This window comes from Alosa pseudoharengus, unplaced genomic scaffold, assembly GCF_046254945.1.
Source record: "Alosa pseudoharengus isolate Yale_2024_CS ecotype anadromous, Long Island Sound unplaced genomic scaffold, YU_APseudo_1.1 YU_APseudo_1.1_scf_19, whole genome shotgun sequence".
NCBI classification, from domain to species: Eukaryota; Metazoa; Chordata; class Actinopteri; order Clupeiformes; family Clupeidae; genus Alosa; species Alosa pseudoharengus.
The window spans coordinates 21883997-21906772 of record NW_027468657.1 but is presented as its reverse complement, the minus strand read 5'-3'; the positions used below and the strand labels follow the sequence as shown (position 1 = coordinate 21906772).

Genomic DNA, 22776 nt, shown 5'->3' with positions numbered 1-22776 from the left:
ATCCGGCAAGTTTGAAAATGAAAAACAATCAGTTTTACCTAACTCAAGTTGCAACCAGCTGCTAACGCAACCAGGCAGCTACAGTGCTACACTCTGTGTACATGGGGGCTCACAGACATGCCCCCAGAGTGCTCTGGCTGCATTAGCTGCTGGGTCAAGCAACTTGAGCTAGGTAAAACACCGATTGATTTTGTTTCGTATCGACAGTACTCGGTGACCTTGAGAAACGGAGATCTATGTGAAAACTCGCCGGATTTCTCCTTTAATGATCACACCGTTAACAGCTTCCTCTTTGCAAGATGGGCCACCACAACACCACAAAAACAAAGCCAAAATTAAACATATTAATGTATTTATGGTAAAGCAGCTAAGAATATCATGTGGCTTTCCTATTGTTTCCTATGCAACATAAACACCAACACTCAAAGAAAGGACAAACTAAGCAGCAGAGCGAACGCATGTGATAAAGTTTATCTCCTTTGTTTCATCTGACAAAACATGATCTGTATGTAGATGGTAAATAGCACAGGGATAATTACATTAAGTGCATTTCAGATTGCTCTCTCTGCACCTCAGCTTTAACAGTCTGGTGAATAGACTCCTCCTGCTCCACCATTGTGAGACCTCTCTGGACGTTCAACTCCCCGTACTCCACCGCCTCCTCTCGCCTCCTCTTCTGGTGCGGCTTCTTCTGTCGTTTCAGTATGGACACGTCAGCATACTCCAATTCCGGCTTCTCAGGCTCAGCTGTAAAGGCAGGTAAAGAGGAAGAGGCCATAAAGTAACCAGTTTTGCCAAGTTACAACACCTACAAAGCTTTTACAAAGCATAGCTTATTTAGTTTAGCTCCATTTTCTCAGTTTTCACTTAATGACAACTGTCGGAAATGGAAACAATTTATAGATTAGTGTGAGACCTCTCTGGACGTTCAACTCCCCGTACTCCACCGCCTCCTCCCGCCTCCCCCTCTGGTGCGTCTGCTTCTTCTGTCGTTTCACTATGGACACATCAGCATACTCCAACTCCGGCTTCTCAGCTTTAGCTGTAAAGGCAGGTAAAGAGGGAGAGGGCGAGATAAAATAAAGTAACTTGTTATGCCAAGTTACAACACCTACAAAGCGTTTACAAAGCATAGCTTATCTACTCCATTTTCTCAGTTTTCACTTAATGACAACTGTCAGAAATGGAAACATAAATTATACACTAGTGTGAGACCTCTCTGGACGTTCAACTCCCCGTACTCCACCGTCTCCTCCCGCCTCCCCCTCTGGTGCGTCTGCTTCTTCTGTCGTTTCAGTATGGACACGTCAGCATACTCCAACTCCGGCTTCTCAGCTTCAGCTGTAAAGGCAGGTAAAGAGGGAGAGGCCAAGAGGAAATAAAGTAACTTGTTATGTGAAGTTACATCACCTTCAAAGCTTTTACAAAGCATAGCTTCTCTAGTTTAGCTCCATTTTCTCAGTTTTCACTTAGTGATAACTGATGGAAATGATTTTCTTCTGAGTTTTATTTTAATCTCCAATTGACTTGCCTGTCCTATGGGTATTCTTTCTTCTTTTGCAGATGTAGTAAACTCCTCCTGACCCAGCCACACATAAAAACAAGACTCCAAGAGATCCTGATATTAAAATTATTGCTAAAAGAGACAAAAAAAGAAAAACATACTCAGTCTTCAGAGATATATTATATACACACAAATTGTAACTGAGGGCAACAACAACAGTGGAACCAATATACCACAATAATGTCACAAATGTCTCACCCTGTTCCTTTGACATTGTGTCGTTATGTTGAGGAGGGTATGTAATGTTTGAGACCGTTAATGTTATGGGGGTTGTGTCTAAAAACATACACACATATAGACAGCCAACATTAAACACTTTCAAATATGAATGGCAACAACAAATGCTGTACACTGATCTATAACAAAGAGATTCATAAATGTATGACTCTAGCAAGTATGAGTGTTGCTCTCAAAAAGTTATTTACCGTTTATTATAAGGTGCACATAGTTAGTTGCCTTCATGGAGCCATTTGTGTGGTGGATCTCTACTTTATACATTCCTGAATCAGTCCAGATCGCAGGATTTATCATTACGGTCCCATTGTCAGGAGAAAATGTCCATCTCTGCTTTTGATTGTGATAGGTAATCTTGTTTCTTTGAAAGTTAAGAATTCTGGACTTACTGTTTTTTTCAGACAAATGCAAGTGAAATTGTCTGGTTTTATCTGTGACCAGAAGTAGAAACAAAGGCTGTCCATGAGTCCCATAACATGAAACATTGCATGTAGCATCACAAATGGACTCCATTCCTGCCCAACAAATGTGACAAAATATTGTTAAAAGGCTTTGCTCACATAAACATACACGTTTCATGGCATTGTGAACTAATTGACTTAGGTACTGATTAACTGAATAAAAAAAAAAAGTAGACTGAAGTTAACAGCTTCTAAATCTGGAGACCTTAACAGTTTTTCTGTTTTTTATTTTTGTGCAGTTCATCGCTGATGGTGACGCTGACACAGTGAGCTGTGCAGGGAAAGTTCAGTGGGTAAAAAAAACAATCAGACAGTAAAGAATGAACAAAACTTTGTATCGTGGCACTTGACACCACTTCTGAATTTAAGTCATGATACTTGAGTTTGAACACTAATGCATCAAATTAAAACACAGCTAAAACTGGATTGACAAAATACACCAACTAGTGTATAACAGCATATGTTAATGGTAAATGGTTATGGATTGTCAACTACTTCATCATGACCATGAGGTGCATCACACACAATTGTGGAAAAGTCCATTGTCTTGCACACAGACTAAGAGATTAAAGGCTCAGCAAACCATTGCCGGTGTTTTGACTATTAGCTGATTAGAGCTCTTCTCAGGTCAACATTTCTGTATGATACATTCTTTATTGTAACATTTTGAGATACTGGATTTCTGAATTTCCATGATCGGTAAACCGTAATCATTAAGATTCAAACTAGATGTACCGCAGAGCGGTACAAAATATGACCGCCGCCCAGTCCAGCACATTTTTTCCACAAAAAGAAATCACGCTGAAAGGCCTATATGATTCTAACTGTCTCACTAAATTGCATTATCCACACTCAATTCTCACTGGTATCTGCTAGACAACAAGTACTAAAACATGATTAGTTCATAGATTTCAGATGTAAAATTCATTTTATACAACCCCACCTCCATCTTGCCTGTTCATAATTCTGAGAAATTCTTGAATTGTGTGCATGTGTGCATGTACATGTTTATGTTATGCGTGTGTGTGTGTGTGTGTGTGTGCGTGCTTGTGTGTATGCCTGCGTATGTGCCTGTGCATGCAAGCGTACATATGTCTACTGTGTGAGTATGTGTAATACGTATGATTACTGTGAATGTATGTGTGTGTGTGTGTGTGTGTATCTGTTTGTGCACATGTGTGCACATGAAATGGGTTAACATGACCCCTGGAGGCAAACATACATAAAAAAGGTGGACCTCCTAGGCCCTACGGTTATCAAGATATTCACAGAAAACTGTCTCCGGCCACCTACAGGCCAGTTGGTGTATAGTAACATAAATGAATTTATTGTGTGGCCCCCCATGAACGGAATTCCACGAAACTTGGCGTGCATACAGAGGGTGTCATAATGATCCTACACTTCCAATTTTGTACAGTTTTGACTTTGTTAGGTCACAGATACCTTCAATTACAACACCTCATTTTTACTTTTTTGTGTTTAACTAGGTGGCGCTATACATGAAATGAGTCGTTATGGAATGGGTTGACATGGCCCCTTGAGATCAACATACAAAAAAAAAAATGGTCCTCCTAAACCCTACGGTTTTCGAGATATTCACAGAAAACTGTGTCTGCCCTACCCTCCTTTCGGGGGGTCCAGTCCAGCGGGGGGGCTACAGATCAAAACGAAAAACGATGGTTCCATGCTATCCATGTGGGGTTACATGCCCACCAAGTTTCGTGTACCCCGGTCTTTCAGTGTCCCGGGAATCATTGACAGAAATTCGGGCATGCGAAAAAAAAAAAAATAAAAAAAATAAAATAAATCTGACTAAACCTATATGACCGCCGCTTAGCTGCGCGGCGGTCATAATAATCATGATTAAAACAAAAACATCAAAACACATTTTATGTATAATGAATTTAGATCATATGAACGTTTCCTTTTTTGAAATAAATTACGGCAAAAAACTTTTCCATGATATTCTAATTATTATGACCGCCGCGCAGCGAAGCGGCGGTCATATAGGTTTAGTCAGATTTTTTTTTTTTTTCTTTTTCACATGTCCAAATTTCCGTCAATGAGACCCGGGACACTGAAAGACCGGGGTAGACGAAACTTGGTGGGCATGTAACCCCATATGGATAGCATGGAACCATCATTTTTTGTTTTGATCTGTAGCCCCCCCGCTGGACTGGACCCCCCGAAAGGAGGGTAGGCCAGACACAGTTCTCTGTGAATATCTTGAGAACTGTAGGGCCTAGGATGACCATTTTTTTTCCGTATATTTGCCTCCAGGGGTCATGTTAACCCATTTCATGTGCACACATGTGCACAAACAGATACACACGCACACACACACATTCACAGTAATCATACGTATGACATATACTCACACAGTAGACATATGTATGCTTCCATGCACAGGCACATACGCAGGCACACACACAAGCACGCACAGACACACACACACACACACACACACACCCACACACATAACATAAACATAACACAAACAATCAAGAATTTCTCAGAATTATGAACAGGCAAGATGGAGGTGGGGTTGTATAAAATGAATTTTACATGTGAAATCTATGAACTAATCATGTTTTGGGACTTGTTGTCTAGCAGATACCAGTGAGAATTGAGTGTGGATAATGCAATTTAGTGAGACAGTTAGAATCATATAGGCCTTTCAGCGTGATTTCTTTTTGTGGAAAAAATGTGCTGGACTGGGCGGCGGTCATATTTTGTACTGCTCTGCGGTACATCTAGTTTTTCAGATGCACCTGTACTTGGCGAATTCTCGCTCTGGTCTATTTTAGCAGGTTATGAAGATCTGGCCAATGAACCAAGACATTGTTAAGGATCTTTGCTTTGCCAACATTTCACAATATTTCAAAAAATTATAATGATCTTGTTATCACCAATAATGATGTTCATCGTAGGTTACTTACCATATGTTGTCCCTGCAAGCACCACAGCCAATGCTAGTACGGTTTGTATCCCCATGCCTCAATACAGTAGGTCTCTGAAATTTGTCAAAACGTGTCTGATCAAACAGTCTGAATGAAAGACCTGGAGAAAGAGTGACTATCTCCTGAGCATCTGTCAGCAGACAGACAAGTTCTGGTAGAAGACTTTCTGTTATAGCATGTTGTAAGGACTGTGAAAGCAACACCTAACCGTTTTCTTCACGTTGCCATGCACCTGTCTGAACAGTAGTCACAGTTTTCTGGGGCCTGAGTTTAACATGTCACTGTGGTGAGACTTACTGGAAGTGACTGAAGAGTTGTGTTTATATATCACAAGTTTCTGGTGTTTCTCACATTTAGACAGCAAGAGTTATAGAGTTATCAGATGCTATAAAAGTGTAAAATGATCCGTCCTGTACTCTTTGTGCATTGAACCTATCATGTATTTGGTTCATTGTTACTTTCTCTCAGGCCTGTTTCCTAAACCAGGGGACCGTTTTCATCACATGGTGCTTTGCAGTTTACCACGTATATATCTCAGTTCAGACAAGTTGTCAGTTTTCATTATACTTTGACACATACACACTGGCCAATAGTTTCAAAAAAAACGTATTTATTTTAAACTTGGAAAAAGAGAGATGGAAAAATTGTTTGAAGAGAAATAAAAGGTGAAGTGTGTGTACAGTCCATGTGTAAGTGTGTAAAAAAAAAGGAAAAAAAGTAGTTTATACAGTCTTGTTCAGGATACAGATTGCTTGAGGAGAAGCTCCTCCTCAGTCTCTCTGTTCTGGTCTTGTAGCAGCAGAGACGTCTGCCTGACCTCAGACTTTTGGGCCCTGGTACATAGTCTTTTCTTGTAGATCTCCTGCAGGGTAGGGAGAGGTGTTCTGATGGTGCGTTCGGCAGATCGCACCACTCTCTGTAAGGCACTACAGTCACGGGCTGTACAGTTCCCATACCAAGTGATGATGCTTGTCCGGACACTCTCCACAGCTGAGGAGTAAAAGGCCTTCAAGATGGGTGTTGATACTTTGAACTTCCTCAGCTGACGTAGGAAGTACAGTCTTTGCCTTGATTTTCTTAGTGTGTGCTGGATGTTAAGTAAGGGATAATGTATAGAACGCCGGTCATTACTGGGAAAATAAGTCCCGACAGGGCGAACCGGACCCCGACGCGCAGCGGAGGGGTCTTGTTCCGCCCTGAAGGGACTTATTTTCACAGTAATGACCGGCGTTCTATACATTATCCCGCCTATTATACGGCTACTTGCCAAAACGAAATAATAACCTCCCCACGATATGACTTTAGCCTACATAACCTAGCCTATTTGTTACCGTTCATCGTGGCATTTGCTGAGAAACAAATAGTTTGCAACAACACACGCTGCTGAACTTGAATCAAACATTCTTTAGAACACAGCTGATCAACCGTCTGCTTTCACATTTGAATGAAGTTCCAGTCCTTGCGTAGTGATATGAAAGACATTAATCAGAAGCACAAAACCCGTTGCCATTGACAGCGGTGATTAAATGCTTTGCCGGTGATTTATGTAAGGGATAATGTATAGAACGCCGGTCATTACTGGGAAAACTAGATGTACCGCAGAGCGGTACAAAATATGACCGCCGCCCAGTCCAGCACATGTTTTCCACAAAAATAAGTCACGCTGAAAGGCATATATGATTCTAACTGTCTCACTGAATTGCATTATGCACACTCAATTCTCACTGGTACTGCTAGACAACAAGTACCAAAACATGATTAGTTCATAGATTTCACATGTAAAATACATTTTATACAACCCCACCCCCATCTTGCCTGTTCATAATTTTGAGAAATTCTTGAATTGTGTGCATGTGTGCGTGTACATGTTTATGTTTATGTGTGTGTGGGTGGGTGGGTGTGTGTGCGTGCATGTGCTTGTGTGTTTGCCTGTGTGTGTGCATGTGCATGCATGCGTATACAGGGTTGGGTCAGATTACTTTGAAATGTAATCCATTACTGACTACAAATTACATGGCAATTTTTGTAATCAGTAACGTAATCAGTTGGATTACCAAAAACATGTAACGTAATCTGATTACTTTAGGATTACTTTTAGATTACTTCAAAAAATATGCCCCTTAAGTAAAAGACACCACCACCGAATTGATGAAAGAATTCTCATTCTATTTTTCTCTTTATTATTTCATTACATCTAATCTCTTAAATCGCTCTGAGTAAAGCAGTCCTCTGTGAATTAACTGTTTTTTTCCTTCAAAATTTTTAATGTAGCCCCTTGTTTTAGTTTTACCATTTACTTTGAGGTCACCCATTGTCTGAAAAACACCCAAAACTAATACATTTCTATAGCTATTCTCCACTTTGGGGATGGTGTTTTGGTGGTTGAAATGTTCACCCCATCCCGATGATCACTTGGTCATCATGGATGTGATCATGAATCACTCTTCTCCAAACATGCACAACTCAGCTTAACCTTTATAAGGGCACATCTGGACAATGAATTTAGCTTTCGCTGGATTTTTTTTTGACCCAGGGACATGGCCTGAAATTGGCATAAAAAAGGAAGCATTAAACCCAAATGACACCATGTCCATTTCAATTGTGGGGGTGAGAAAAATATTCCTTTGGGATGTTTTTCAACCAGGGAGACCTGGTGACTTTCTCAAAGTAAACGGTAACACTAAAACAAGAGGCTACATTAAGATTAGGAGGAAAAGATCAGGCAGTGTGCCGAGAGACCTGCCCCAATAGAAAATAAGTTAGTGAGTATAGATACTCTTTTGATCCCGTGAGGGAAATTTGGTCTCCCAATCCGTGAATTAGGGAAGCACACAGTGAAACCACAGTGAGATGAAGCACACAGTGAGGTGAAGCACACACCAACCCGGAGCAGTGAGCCGTCTGCTACAAACATCGGGGATCAGTGAGGGGTTAGGTGCCTTACTCAAGGGCACTTCAGCCGTGGATGTGGGCATGGGAGAGCAGTGCTTAACCACTTCCCCCGCCCACACTTTTTCTACTGGTCGGGGATTGAACTGGCAAGCCTGAAGCCCTAACCAGTAGGCCAAGGCTGCCCCAAAAGGCAGCATTTGAACATTAAACCACACAATGATCCAAAATATACAACCAAACAAGGCAAGAAATGGTTAACAGAGAACAATATCAACATTTTAGAGTGGTCCTCAATCCGTCAAAAAAAATGAGCACAAGGCCAGAGCGATAGCAAATAATCGTTCCTGCCTCAAAATCCGGATTGCTGCTAAAAAGGTGTGGTCTAGAATTGTGGAGACATGAAAAGACTTGGTAGGTATTATATGAACCATTTTATGAATAATTTTGTTAACTGTATCTTAGAACAGTCTAAAAAGTGAACATACTAATGAACTGCTTGTCAAATTAAAAGATAGCTAGGCTATCATACAAAAGTTGCATTGTTTGCATGATAAAATGTAATCAGGTAATCCCCAACAATGTAACTGTAATCTGATTACACAATTTTTTTATTGTAATCTGGGCTGATTATAGTTACTTGATTTTTGTAATCTGATTACGTAATCCAGATTACATGTAATCCGTTACTACCCAACCCTGTGCGTATATATGTCTACTGTGTGAGTATGTGTCATACGTAGGATTACTGTGAATGTATGTGTGTGTGTGTGTATCTGTTTATGCACATGTGTGCATATGGAATGGGTTTACATGACCCCTGGAGGCAAACATATGCAAAAAATTGGTCATCCTAGGACCTACGGTTCTCAAGATATTCACAGAAAACTGTGTCTGCCCTACCCTCCTTTCGGGGGTCCAGTCCAGCGGGGGGGCTACAGATCAAAACGAAAAGCGATGGTTCCATGCTATTCATGTGGGGTTACATGCCCACCAAGTTTCGTGTACCCCGGTCTTTCAGTGTCCCGGGAATCCTTGTTGGTGTACGGTCACTAAATGTACACATAAATTATTTTATTGTAAGGCCCCCCATGAACGAAAGTCCACGAAACTTGGCATGCATTCGGAGGGTGTCATTATGATCCTACACTTTCAATTTCGTGCAGTTTTCACCATGTCAGCCAGAGATATTGTGATTAAAACACCTAATGTTTTCCTTTTTAATTTTTAACTAGGTCAAGCATGCTTTGCCGGTGATTTATGTAGATTTAACATAGGCCCGAACGTTGGGAAGGCCCATTCATGTGAATGGAACTTTCTGCAGCACTCTGAAGAGCCGTGTAATAAGTAGATTTAACATAGGCCCGAACGTTGGGAAATCCCATTCAAGTCAATGGAGCGTTCTACTAGCATTGTAAAGAGCCGTATAATAACAGTCCATAACTTGACAGTGAGATTCTCTTTGAGATTATCTATTGAACTCTTTAATGCACAGTTTTTACAAATAGTTCTTTCAGCATAAGTTGTAAAGAAGATCCCATTTTCAAACTTATACTATAGACCAACAAGGCACTTGGATTTTAAGGCAGAGGAAGGAAATTCTGTCCTAAATTGTTTACATTAAACAGAATATTAATGTATTTATGGTAAAGCAGCTAAAAATGTCATGTAGCGTGTATTGTATGTGTCTCCTCATGTATTGTTTCCTACGCAACATACACACCAACACTCAGAGAAAGGACTAACTAAGCATTTGAGAATGAATAATGAATAATAATATTCAGTTCTAGATGTACGTGAAAAGACTGAAATCACAGTTGGATGTAGTGTTTTAATACATTTCCCTTGTAACTTTTTACAGTTTTAAAAGTATATGTTTGGGGTTGTGGCTTTATTCAGTTGGGACAGTGAACAGTGACAGAAAGTGAGTGACAGAAAGAGATGGGATGGGACCAGGATATGTCTACAGGTATGGCCAGAAAACAGGGTCCTCACAGCATCTAGATCTAAATGTGGCATGGACTCTATAACCACTACAGTTAGCCCATATCTTTTTACATGCAATATTCCTTTGTTAACACCACCACAAGTTAGAAATGCAAACAACAGTAAACTGCAGAATTTATGTTTTAATTGTTTTAATTGTTTGTCTCCTCTCCTCAGATATTTTTAAGCTTTCATTTCAAATACACTGTAAGATTTCAGGTACAGTCTGTACAGTCTGTACAGTTATACCATGTCCTTGCTTAGAGTTATTGAGTTAGAGTTATGCTAAGATATAAACTGGCATCTGAGACATTCTGTACAAGAATGGAGAGTCCTGTGTTAAAGTGGTCTCTTTATATAGTAGGTGAATGAGGGCCCTTGAGCAATACACTGCTCTGAGAATACTGACACATTTGAAGTAGGTTCACTGACCTAAAGCAGAGTGAAAGTAGATAAACAAATATCTTTACAGGTTTCAGAGAGACAGGAGATTCTGAAAATTATGTACAGATGTACAGCACACCAACTCAACAGCAGTCATCATTACAGTTCTCAGAAAATGGACTTTAGTATGTTCAGAAATGCAACACATACAAAGCAGCAGCCCAGAGTGAAGAGCTGAGAAGTAACCACATGTGAAAACATATTGTGAAAAGCTCCCCTGGTCGATGTTAATTGTTGGTCAGATTGATCAGTTTCCGTCAGACGCCCAAAATTCAACATCGATGGCATGAGTGGTGGTTGTAAGGGTTATCATGGTAAAGATGGGCTAAAAGACTGTAGACTGACGGAAATGTAGGCTACAAAACATCAAGTCATATTCATGCACAAGCCAACTAATATACAGTAACCTATACGACAGGCTACTGGAAGACATTAAAGATAATTAGTTAATGTAGCTATAATGTTCCAAAATGTAGCCTACCAGCAATGTAGTATAGCCTACAGGAATAAAATATTTCCAGCAACAGCCCTGTTTATTTCGTGTTGTTTCAGTTGTCCTACAGTGATAACTGGTATAAATTACATTAATGTCTAAGACAATCTGGGTAATTTAACTCTTTACACATAGGCTTCAGTAATGTTTGGTGCTGCTGTCAATTGTAACCTATTGAATAATTTGAAATTATACTTTGAATTCAAGCAGAAACTCTTCTTTGATAATTGCTTGTTAGCCTACTTGAATATGGAGATCATGTGCTCCATGGCTACCTCTGATCAGTCAGAGTGATAGCCAATGAGGCCTACATCACTTTCAGTGCTCCATGACAGTTGAACATATATGCATAGTTAAGGAGGGTAATGCAAATATTTTGTATTTAATTAGGTGTGCCCGACCGATTTGAGGGCCGCTTGGGCTAAATATGCCAGGGCCGATTTTTGGTCCCAGGTGAAACGTGTACGTTTATGGGAGCAAAGTCTTTTAACAATATTTTTGCACATTTGTTGGACAGGAATGGAGCCTATTTGTGATGCCGATTTGAGGGCCGCTTGGGCCAAATATGCCAGGGCCGATTTTTGGTCCCTGGTGAAACGTGTACGTTTATGGGAGCAAGGCCTTTTAACAATATTTTTGCACATTTGTTGGGCAGGAATGGAGCCTATTTGTGATGCTACACGCAATGTTTCATCATGTTATGGGACTCATGGACAGCCTTTGTTTCTACTGCTGGTTACAGATAAAACCAGACAATTTCACTTGCATTTGTCTGAAAAAAACAATATTAATGAGTCCATAATTATTGGATTAAAAAAAAACAAGATTACCTATCACAATGAACTGCAGAGACGGATGGAGCAAAGATGGATGTTTTCTCCTGACAATGGGACCTTGCTGATAAATCCTGCGATCTGGACTAATTCAGGAATGTATACTATAGAGGTCTTCCACACAAATGGCACCGCGACGGCAAAAAACTATGTGCACATTATAATAAACAGTAAATAACTTTTTGAGAACAACACTCATACTTGCTAGTCATATATTTATGAATCTCTTTGTTATAGATAAGTGTACAGCATTTGTTGTAGTATTGCCGTTCATATTTGAAAGTCTTTAATGTCGGCACTGTCTATGTGTGTATGTTTTTTGAGAAAACCCCCACGACATTGATGGTCTCAAACATGACATACCCTCCTCAACATAACAACACAGTGTCAAAAGAACCGGGTGAGACATTTGTGACATTATTGTGGTATATTGGTTCCACTGTAACATTGTTGCCCTATGTTACAATTTTGTATATATCTCTGCAGCCTGAAAATGCGTTTTTCTTTTTTTCTCTCTTTTAGCCATAACGTTAATATCAGGATCTCTCGGAGTCTTCTTTTTATGTTTGGCTGGGTCAGGAGGAGTATGCTACATCTGCAAAAGAAGAAAGAGCACCCATAGGACAGGTAAGACAATAAGACATTAAAATACAACTCCGAACAAAACGCTGTTAACTTTTCACTCAGTTAAGTAAAAATTGAGGAAATAGAGTAAACTAGAGAACTAGATTTGTAGCTATAACTTGGCAAACAGGTTACTTTATCTCTCCTCTCTGCCTTGAGTGCTGCAGAACTTAGTCACGTCTGTTCATGTGAAATATGCAGCTCATGTTGTTCTGTGTGACACAGCATCTCTCTTAATAGAGTATCCTTCTTTAACTTTAGCTTAAGGGATCAGATAAGATCAGTATTTATTTATTTTTACTTCCTGATATCCGATCTGGGAATTTTGGCTAATGTTGGACCGATACAGATCCTGAGTATAGGATGGAAATACCCCTATTAAAGTCGAAAGTGACCGCAAATTAAAATTGTGAGATCAGACTACTGCTGTCCTTGAAACATGGTAATATGTGAATGACTTTCATCTTCCTGTTGCTCTTTTCCTCTCTCCCCTCACATCTGTCTCCCCTCTCAGCTGAGTCTGAAGAGTCCACACACAGCAAGAGCCAAGCAGAGCAGATGCAGTGATGGGAGGAAATGGTGGAGTACAGGTGTGTGGACACACAGGCCTACCACACACCTGTGGAGCAGGAGGAGTGTGTGAGCTCAGTTGTGTATGTTGAATCTGGACACTAGAGAGGCCAGTGTGAAGTGCACTCAGTCTCACTGACAACCAGGGGAGCTTTTCACAGTTTGTTTTCACATGTGGTTACTTCTCTGCTCTTGACTCTGAGCTGCTGCTTTGTATGTGTTGCAGAAGTGTACATACTAAAGTCCATTTTCTGAGAACTGCAATGATGACTGCTGTTGAGTTGATGTGCTGTGCATCGGTAAATCCTTTCAGAATCGCCTGTCTCTATCTGACACCTGTAAAGATATTAGTTTATCTACTTTCATTCTGCTTCAGTGGACCTACTTCAAATGTGTCAGTGTTCTCAGAGCAGCTCAAGGGACCTCATTCACCTATAAAGAGACCACTTTAACACAGGACTCTCCATTCTTGTACAGAATGCGGCAGATGCCAGTTTATATCTTACTATAACTCCAACTCAAGAACTTGAGTTTACAAGAAGACTGTAGCCTGCCATTATAAGCAAGGAAATTGCATAACTGTACAGACTGTACCTGAAATCTTACAGTGTGTTTGAAATGAACGGTAAAAATATCTGAGGAGACACACAATTAAAACAAACATTCTGCAGTTTACTGTTGTTTGCATTCCTTACCTGTGGTGATGTTAACAAAGGAATATTGCATGTAAAAAGATATGGGCTAACTGTGGTGGTTATAGAGTCCATGCCACATTTAGATCTAGATGCTGTGAGGACCCTGTTTTCTGGTCATACCTGCAGACATATGCTGATCCCATCCCATCTCTTTCTGTCACTCACTTTCTGTCACTGTTCACTGTCCCAACTGAATAATGCCACAACCCCAAACATATACTTTTAAAACTGTAAAAAGCTACAAGGGAAATGTATTAAAACACTACATCCGACTGTGATTTCAGTCTTTTCACGTACATCTAGAACTGAATATTATTATTCATTAACGGTATTTTTCATTATTCATTCTCAAATGCTTAGTTTGTCCTTTCTCTGAGTGTTGGTGTTTATGTTGCGTAGGAAACAATAGGAAAGCTACATGACATTTTTAGCTGCTTTACCATAAATACATTAATATTCTGTTTAATGTAAACAATTTAGGACAGAATTTCCTTTCTCTGCCTTAAAATCCAAGTGCCTTGTTGGTCTATAGTATGTGTTTGAAAATGGGATCTTCTATATAATTTATGCTGAAAGAACTATTTGTAAAAAAAACTGTGAAATTAATGAGTTCAATAGATAATCTCAAAGAGAATCTCACTGTCAAGTTATGGACTGTTAACACCCAGCACACACTGAGAAAATCAAGGCAAAGACTATACTTCCTACGTCAGCTGAGGAAGTTCAAAGTATCAACACCCATCTTGAAGGCCTTTTACTCCTCAGTGGAGAGTGTCCTGACAAGCATCATCACTTGGTATGGGCACTGTACAGCCCGTGACTGCAGTGCCTTACAGAGAGTGGTGCGATCTGCCGAACGCACCATCAGAGCACCTCTCCATACTGCAGGAGATCTACAAGAAAATACTATGTACCAGGGCCCAAAGTATTGTAAAGGACTCCTCACATCCTGATCATGGACTTTTCAAAAGACTGAGGTCAGGCAGACGTCTCTGCTGCTATAAGACCAGAAGAGAGAGACTGAGGAGGAGCTTCTCCTCAAGCAATCTGTATCCTGAACAAGACTATATAAACTACTTTTTTTCTTTTTTTACACACTTACACATGGACTGTACACACACTGCACTTTTTATTTTCTCTTGCTATTTATTAAACACATTTCTTGATCTTTCTTTCTTCACACCTGCACAGAAAAAGCTGAACACCAAACTAAATTTCACTACATACTTTACGTTTGTATTGCTATGTATGTGACAAATAAACCTCTTTGTGTCCTTGTATCAAGTATATCTTTCTTATTATTTCACTTCAAACTATTTTTCCATCTCTCTTTTTCCAAGTTTAAAATAAATACGTGTTTTTTTACTAATGGTCAGTCTGTATGTGTCAAAGTATAATGAAAACTGACAACTGAAAATTAGTGAGGAAGCTTGTCTGAACTGAGATATATACGTGGTAAACTGTCCCCTGGTTTAGGAAACAGGCCTGAGAGAAAGTAGCAATAAACCAAATACATGATATGTTCAATGCACAAAGAGTATCATTTTACACTTTTACAACATCTGATAACTCTTGCTGTCTAAATGTGAGAAACACCAGAAACTTGTGATATATAAACACAACTCTTCAGTCACTTACACCTCCAGTAAGTCACACCACAGAGACCTGTTAGAGTCAGGCCCCAGAAAACTGTGACTACTGTTCAGACAGGTGCATGAGAACGTGAACAAAACGGCTAGGTGTTGCTTTCACAGTCCTTACAACATGCTATAACAGAAAGTCTTGTACCAGAACTTTTCTGTCTGCTGACAGATGCTCAGGAGATAGTCACTCTTTCTCCAGGTCTTTCATTCAGACTGTTTGATCAGACTCGTTTTGACAAATTTCAGAGACCTATTGAGGTATGAGGCTACAAACCGTACTAGTATTGGCTGTGGTGTTTGCAGTGACAACATATGGTAAGTAACCTATGATGACCATCATTATTGGTGATAACATCATTATAAGTTTTTTAAATATTGTGAAATGTTGGCAAAGCAAAGACTCTTTAAAAATGTCTCAGTTCATTGCCCACAGTAAACTGAGATCATAATCTAATGTCATGACCCATGCTTATGGTGCCTTCAATCATCTTCATGGCCTGCGAAAATAGACCAGAGTGAGAATTCACCAAGTAGGCCTACAAGTGCATCTCAAAAAATGAAAACATCGTGGAAAAGTTAGTTTTTCTCCGTAATTTATTCAGAAAGTGAAATAATCTATATATCCATATAATCTAGATTAAATTGGACATAAAATGAAATATTTCTTTCATCTTGATTATTCAAATCTTAATGATTATGGATTCACTGCTTATGGAAATCAGAAATCCAGTATCAAAATATTACAATAAAGAATTTATAACACAGAAATGTCAACCTGATAAGAGCTCTAATCAGCTAATTCAGTCAAAATATGGCAAGGGTTTCTTGACCCTTTAGTCTCAGTCTGTGCAAAGCAATGGACTGTTCCACAATATTCTAATTTTGTGTGATGCACCTGTATTTGTGCTAAAGTGTACAGTTATTTCCTGTGTATTAGCCACATTGTATAAACCGCAGGACAGTGTTTTATGCAAGTTAAAAAACAAAACCATATTAATACCATATTAACTGCCCCTGTGTACTAACCTCATAGCTGAAGAAATTTAGCAAAATGAATGTTTAAGCCACGGCTAATAGTTGTAGGAAATTACGGTAACAGCTACCTTTTCTTATTGTAAAATGATGGTTATAATGAAGTAGTTGACAAGCCATAACCATTTACCATTCCATATGCAGTTATACACTAGTTGGTGCATTTAGTTAATAAAGTTTAACTTGTTGCACTGGTGTATCATGTATCATGACCTAAATTCAGAAGTGGCATCAAGTGCCACGATGGAAGTTTTGTTTATCTTTACAGTCTGATTGTTTTTTTACACTGAACTTTCCCTGCACAGCTCACTGTGTCAGCGTCACCATCAGTGATAAACTGCACAAAAAAATGGTTTAGGTCTCCAGATTTAGAGGCTGTTAACTTCAGTCTACTTTTCTTTATTATTCAGTTGATCAGTACCTTAGTGAATAATGTCACAATGCTGTGAAATGTGTATATATACGTGAGCAAAGCATATGCATATGGGCCTATTTTTGGGATTTTGCACAGCGTCTATTGTAATAGCTCCTGTGTCCTCATACTGTGACCTATCATCAAATGCCTGGTATCCCCTGAAAGCTGAGACCTTGTAGAATTTTTAGAAACTGTCAGAATGACTCTGTTATGTACTGTCAAGGTGCTACAGTAGCTGGAATATTGCTTTTTCTTTCAGGCGGTTATGTAAATCCCTGGAAATGGCCACATTTCAGATGTGAAAGTCCCTAAAAGGGCCACTGAAACACATCAGAGGCCCACTCCCAGGTGTTGTGAAGATAAATATCTAAGGAAATGTTTGTACAATGAAGTATGACCCCTTTAGAGCCATTTTTGTGTGGAAATGCTCAGCTGGTTCAACCTCCACGTTCTTCTTCTTTGCCTGTCTTTTCGGCATGTTTTCTGCTTTCTTCTTCTTCAAAAGATCCAAATGATCCTTGAATTTACCCTTGGGGATCAATAAAGTATCTATCTATCTATCTAACTGTAAAAATTGCGACTGTATTCCTCTGACGAGCCGGTCGTACTAGTAAGCTATCGTTATGCACAACGAAGGTGGACTCAATTTCCCAGAGTTCCCCTCACCGGAGGTGGTTGTACCATACGTCATTCGAAAGGTCTACTCGTTGGCTACAAGACGATCTTTGAACCATCCTCGTAGCTTGTCATAGGCCAGAGCTATTGTCAATCAAAGCTAACTCATCCATTAGCCAGCTCGCATGGCTATCATGCTTCTAACACGTGTTTCTCGACAACGGTACGTCACACAAAGTTGTCACTGGTGTCTACGTACTCAGGAGAGCTTCCTGAACACGCTGAGTGGTGTGAATCCCGGCGATACATAGGATAAGCATACGAACTATGTGGTTTTCTGTCAGAGAAAAGTTATCGTTTGTTTTTTTACAAACTAAACGGTACTGTTTGGGTGGAATTATGCATCTTCTAAACGTAATGTCGACAAAACACGGTGGATATTCGGATTCTCGTGCTTCTTGTGAACAGTATGACACCAAGCATGTTGGGGTAGCCTGAAGCCCGGGATGTACACAAAGGCTGTAATGTGAGGAGACACGGTGGTGGTGGGGGCATTTGGAAACGTGACTAGTGATACAAATTGTAGGTTTTAGCCGTTCGGGATGGGTTTCATTCAGTCGACACGGATCTCAAATGAATCCTGAGGCTCATGGCTTTCCAATGGTGTATGCCATGACTATGTAGCTAGCACAATGACTCGGCTACGATATACTTTACATTGAGATTAGTGATTGAACGAGTGATTTGGGTCGATACCGACCCTGTGCTATGCAGAACAGGTTAACAATATTTTGTCACGTTTGTTGGGCAGGAATGGAGTCGATTTGTGATGCTACACGCAATGTTTCATTATGTTATGGGACTTACAGACAGCCTTTGTTTCTACTGTTGGCACAAACCAGACAATTGGTCTTTCGTTTGTATAGAAAAAACAATAACAGTGAGCTCATAATTCTTCAATTAAAAAAAAACAATACTACCTATTATAATCAACTGGACATGCAGAGATGGAAGTTTTCTCCTGACAATGGAACTTTGATTATAAATCCTGTGAACTGGACTGATTCAAGAATGTATAAAGTACAGGTCTACCACACAGACGGCACCTTGATGGCAACTAACTATGTGCAGCTTATAATAAAAGGTAAATAAAAAAATTTGAGAGCAACACTCATATTTGCTACAGTCATATATTTATGTCTTTGTTATAGATAAATGTACAACATTTGTTGTAGTGTTGACGTTCATATTTGAAAGTCTTTAATGTCGGCACTATGTGTGGGTATGTTTTAGAGACAACCCCCATGACACCGACGGTCTCAAACATTACATACCCTCCTCAACATAACGACACAATGTCAAAGGAACAGGGTGAGACATTTGTGACATTATTGTGGTATATTGGCATGTTGTTGCCCTCAGTTACAATTTGTGTATATATATATATATATATATATATATATATATATATGTATAATATATCTCTGAAGACTGATATATGTTTTTTTCTTTTTTTCTCTCTCTCTCTTTTAGCCATGATGTTAATATCAGGATCTCTCACAGTCTTCTTTTTATGTGTGGCTGGGTCAGGAGGAGTATGCTACATCTGCAAAAGAAGAAAGAGCACCCATTGGACAGGCAAGACAATAAGACATTAAAATACAACTCCGAACAAAACGCTGTTAACTTTTCACTCAGTTAAGTAAAAATTGAGGAAATAGAGTAAACTAGAGAACTAGATTTGTAGCTATAACTTGGCAAACAGGTTACTTTATCTCCTCTCTGCCTTGAGTGCTGCAGAACTTAGTCACGTCTGTTCATGTGAAATATGCAGCTCATGTTGTTCTGTGTGACACAGCATCTCTCTTAATAGAGTATCCTTCTTTAACTTTAGCTTAATGGATCAGATAAGACCAGTATTTATTTATTTTTTACTTCCTGATATCCGATCTGGGAATTTTGGCTAATGTTGGACCGATACAGATCCTGAGTATAGGATGGGAATACCCCTATTAAAGTCGAAAGTGACCGCAAATTAAAATTGTGAGATCAGACTACTGCTGTCCTTGAAACATGGTAATAAATGAATGACTTTCTCTCTTTCTGCTGCTCTGTTCCTCTCTCCCCTGAACTCTGTCTCCTCTTAGCTGAGTCTGAAGAGTCCACACACAGCAAGAGCCAACCAGAGCAGATGCAGTGGTGGGAGGAAATGGTGGAGTACAGGTGTGTGGACACACAGGCCTACCACACACCTGTGGAGCAGGAGGAGTGTGTGAGCTCAGTTGTGTATGTTGAATCTGGACACTAGAGAGGCCAGTGTGAAGTGCACTCAGTCTCACTGAGAACCAGGGGAGCTTTTCACAGTTTTTTTCACATGTGGTTACTTCTCTGCTCTTGACTCTGAGCTGCTGCTTTGTATGTGTTGCAGAAGTGTACATACTAAAGTCCATTTTCTGAGAACTGCAATGATGACTGCTGTTGAGTTGATGTGCTGTGCATCGGTAAATCCTTTCAAAATCGCCTGTCTCTATCTGACACCTGTAAAGATATTAGTTTATCTACTTTCATTCTGCTTTAGGTCAGTGGACCTACTTCAAATGTGTCAGTGTTCTCAGAGCAGCTCAAGGGACCTCATTCACCTATAAAGAGACCACTTTAACACAGGACTCTCCATTCTTGTACAGAATGCGGCAGATGCCAGTTTATATCATAGTCTAACTCAAGAACTTGTGCTTACAAGAAGACTGTAGCCTGCCATTATAAGCAAGGAAATGGCATAACTGTACAGACTGTACCTGCAATCTTACAGTGTGTTTGAAATGAACGCTAAAAATATCTGAGGAGACACACAATTAAAACATAAATTCTGCAGTTTACTGTTGTTTGCATTTCTAACCTGTGGTGGTGTTAACAAAGGAATATTTCATGTAAAAATATATGGGCTAACTGTAGTGGTTATAGAGTCCATGCCACATTTGGATCTAGATGCTGTGAGGACCCTGTTTTCTAGTCATACCTGTAGACATATGCTGATCCCATCCCATCTCTTTCTGTCACTCACTTTCTGTCACTGTTCACTGTCCCAACTGAATAAAGCCACAACCCCAAACATATACTTTTAAAACTGTAAAATGCTACAAGGGAAATGTATTAAAACACTACATCCGACTGTGATTTCAGTCTTTTCACGTACATCTAGAACTGAATATTTCCGGTATTAGAACCGGTATTTTTCATTATTCATTCTCAAATGCTTAGTTTGTCCTTTCTCTGAGTGTTGGTGTTTATGTTGTGTAGGAAACAATAGGAAAGCTACATGACATTTTTAGCTGCTTTACCATAAATACATTAATATTCTGTCTAATGTAAACAATTTAGGACAGAATTTCTTTCCTCTGCCTTAAAATCCAAGTGCCTTGTTGGTCTATAGTATGTGTTTGAAAATGGGATCTTCTATATAATTTATGCTCAAAGAACTATTTGTAAAAAACTGTGAATTAATGAGTTCAATAGATAATCTCAAAGAGAATCTCACTGTCAAGTTATGGACTGTTAACACCCAGCACACACTGAGAAAATCAAGGCAAAGACTGTACTTCCTACGTCAGCTGAGGAAGTTCAAAGTATCAACACCCATCTTGAAGGCCTTTTACTCCACACACTTACACATGGACTGTACACACACTTCACCTTTTATTTCTCTTCAAACTATTTTTCCATCTCTCTTTTTCCAAGTTTAAAATAAATACTTGTTTTTTGAAACTAATGGCCAGTCTGTATGTGTCAAAGTATAATGAAAACTGAAAACTAGTCTGAACTGAGATATATACGTGGTAAACTGCAAAGCACTATGTGATGAAAACGGTCCCCTGGTTTAGGAAACAGGCCTGAGAGAAAGTAACAATGAACCAAATAAATGATACGTTCAATGCACAAAGAGTACAGGACGGATCATTTTACACTTTTATGGCATCTGATAACTCTTGCTGTCTAAATGTGAGAAACACCAGAAACTTGTGATATATAAACACAAATCTTCAGTCACTTACACCTCCAGTAAGTCTCACCACAGTGACCTGTTAAACTCAGGCCCCAGAAAACTGTGACTACTGTTCAGACAGGTGCATGGCAACGTGAACAAAACGGTTAGGTGTTGCTTTCACAGTCCTTACAACATGCTATAACAGAAAGTCTTCTACCAGAACTTGTCTGTCTGCTGACAGATGCTCAGGAGATAGTCACTCACTCTTTCTCCAGGTCTTTCATTCAGACTGTTTGATCAGACTCGTTTTGACAAATTTCAGAGACCTATTGAGGTATGAGGCTACAAACCGTACTAGTATTGGCTGTGGTGTTTGCAGGGACAACATATGGTAAGTAAACTATGATGACCATCATTATTGGTGATAACAACATCATTATAAGTTTTTTTTAAATATTGTGAAATGTTGGCAAAGCAAAGACTCTTTTAAAATGTCTCAGTTCATTGCCCACAGTAAACTGAGATCATAATCTAATGTCATGACCCATGCTTATGGTGCCTTCAATGATCTTCATGGCCTGCAAAAATAGACCAGAGTGAGAATTCACCAAGTAGGCCTAAAAGTGCATCTCAAAAAATTAAAACACAGTGGAAAAGTTAGTTTTTCTCCGTAATTTATTTCAGAAAGTGAAATAATCTATATATCCATATAATCTAGATTAGATTGGACATAAAATGAAATATTTCTTTCATCTTGATTATTCAAATCTTAATGATTATGGATTCACTGCTCATGGAAATCAGAAATCCAGTATCAAAATATTACAATAAAAGAATTTATAACACAGAAATGTCAACCTGATAAGAGCTCTAATCAGCTAATTAAGTCAAAATACAGGCAATGGTTTCTTGACCCTTTAATCTCTCAGTCTGTGCAAAGCAATGGACTTTTCCACAATATTCTAATTTTGTGTGATGCACCTGTATTTGTGCTAAAGTGTACAGTTATTTCCTGTGTATTAGCCGCATTGTGTATAAACCGCAGTGTTTTATGCAAGTTAAAAAACAAAACCACATTAATACCATATTAACCGCCCCTGTGTACTAACCTCATAGCTGAAGAAATTTAGCAAAATGAATGTTTAATCCACGGCTAATAGTTGTAGGAAATAGTAGGAAATTACGGTAACAGCTACCTTTTCTTATTGTAAAATGATGATCATAATGAAGTTGACAAGCCATAACCATTTGCCATTCCATATGCAGTTATACACTAGTTGGTGCATTTAGTTAATAAAGTTTAACTTGTTGCACTGGTGTTCAAACTCAAGTATCA

The 22776-nt window shown here is 39.3% G+C and overlaps 1 long non-coding RNA gene across 1 annotated transcript; it reads left to right on the top strand.

Moving 5' to 3' along the window:
• The first annotated feature begins 16890 nt into the window (after positions 1-16890).
• Positions 16891-21220, top strand: LOC143132462 (uncharacterized). Its single transcript, XR_012988302.1, has 4 exons — positions 16891-18602; positions 18752-18829; positions 18992-19096; positions 19606-21220. It is a non-coding gene; the product is annotated as an uncharacterized LOC143132462 (long non-coding RNA).
• The last annotated feature ends 1556 nt before the right edge of the window (positions 21221-22776 follow it).